This window comes from Jaculus jaculus, chromosome 10 (assembly GCF_020740685.1).
Source record: "Jaculus jaculus isolate mJacJac1 chromosome 10, mJacJac1.mat.Y.cur, whole genome shotgun sequence".
In the NCBI taxonomy this organism is placed as follows: domain Eukaryota; kingdom Metazoa; phylum Chordata; class Mammalia; order Rodentia; family Dipodidae; genus Jaculus; species Jaculus jaculus.
This window is the reverse complement of record NC_059111.1, coordinates 37,451,758-37,453,532: the sequence shown is the minus strand read 5'-3', so window position 1 is coordinate 37,453,532 and position 1,775 is coordinate 37,451,758.

The following is a 1,775-nucleotide window of genomic DNA, read 5'->3' as shown; positions in this document are numbered from 1 at the left end:
CTGGCGAGGATGTGGAGAAGCAGGAACACTCATTCACTGTTGGTGGGAATGTAGGATGTTACAACCACTCTGGAAAGCAATATGGAGACTCCTGAAAAAGCTGACTATAGAAATACCAACAGACCCAGTTATACCCTTACTGGCCATCTACCCTAAAACCTTCAAACCACAGGCCAGAGAGATTTGCTCAACCATGTTTGTAGCGGCTCAATTTGTAATATCTAAAAGCTGGAATCAACCCAGATGTCCATCACTAGAAGAATGGATAATGAAGATGTGGTATATCTACACAATGGAATTCTATACAGCAGTAAGAAAAAATGACACAAAGAAATTTGAGGAAAAATGGTTGAACCTGGAACAGATCATTCTCAGTGAACTTACCCAATCACAGAAAAAAAAAAAAAAAAATCGACACATATTCTCACTCATCTACAACACCTAACCTGAATCTACCCAGGATGCCTTACATACCCAGCAAGCACCTCATGGACTAGACAATAGGATGGATGGGGAGGGTGGGGAAGGCATCGAAAGGTGGAAAACAGTAATCTGGACCCAAACGGCAATGGTACCATAAAATTCTACTTCCTAAAAGACAGACCAAATTGCTGAACCTTCACTAGACCCTTACAGGAAACACCTGAACCACAGGACACTGGAGAGGGTAGGATCAAGACCGACCTAAATCTACATCTTCCCTCCCTCCCTCTCCCCCTCTTCCCCCACTCTCTCCTCTCTAGCTTTTGTATATTAGTTATGTTTTTCCTCAATTTCTTAGTGGGCTACAAGCTTGGGGCTACCATCCACAATGAGCTTTTGAGCAGAGAAACCTACAAGATTTCCCAAAACCATGACAGACTTCTGTCAGAGTACTTGATGACCCACCAAAGGCCAGTGGTAAGACCCTATTGCTGAAGACTCCATATGCAGCTGACACGTAAAATGGAATGGCATGGCTGGAAGAGTGGGCGGAAAGAATGTCAGAGTCACATGTTGGGTCATGATATGCAGAGACATTTATCATACCAATAACTGTGGGCTAACTCCACAATGCATGACCCATTTACATCAACAAGGAGGGCCCAATGGGAGGGGGTAGATCATGGATGAGCCTAAACAATGGTACCAAACTGCCTGTATTTGCTGAAAAGAAAACTAATAAATTTAATTAAAAAAAAAGTAATGGACTGGTGTGTTTGAGGGAGGAATGTATAGAGAAGAAAGACATGATGATCATTAGCACAGAAAAATGTCGACAGGTTTAGATCTGAAACCCAGGATGCTTTGGCTATAATCAATTACTAGATTATCACCACTGAGGATTGTATGGCTCCTCTGACTGGAAAATAGGAGGAGTATTGACTATTTTGAAAGGAAGCCAGAGCTTCATGTTCCTCAGAGTTGCTTTATTCCTACCTGGATTAACTAATTTCGTACCTAGCTGGTACCATGTGTGGAAATATAGCAGATGCTGAAAAGAGGGATTGGGTTGTTCATATGGTTCTGAAGATAGTCACTGGGCTATGTGGGGCAGGGTTGGAGTCTCAGTGTAGAGGCTCTGTAAGGCCATAGCATGGAGCTAAGAAGATGCACCATGGATTGCAGTGCAGATGCCAGGACTATGGGATGGCCACCAAGGAAAGCTGCTCACTCTGGCTAGTGTATATATATTTCCAGAAAGTAAGTGGCACTTTTTGCAATGGGAATGCTTATACTATGTCATCACATGTTGAAAGTATGTAACTTGTTCTTTGATTTTACAAGGTTGACAA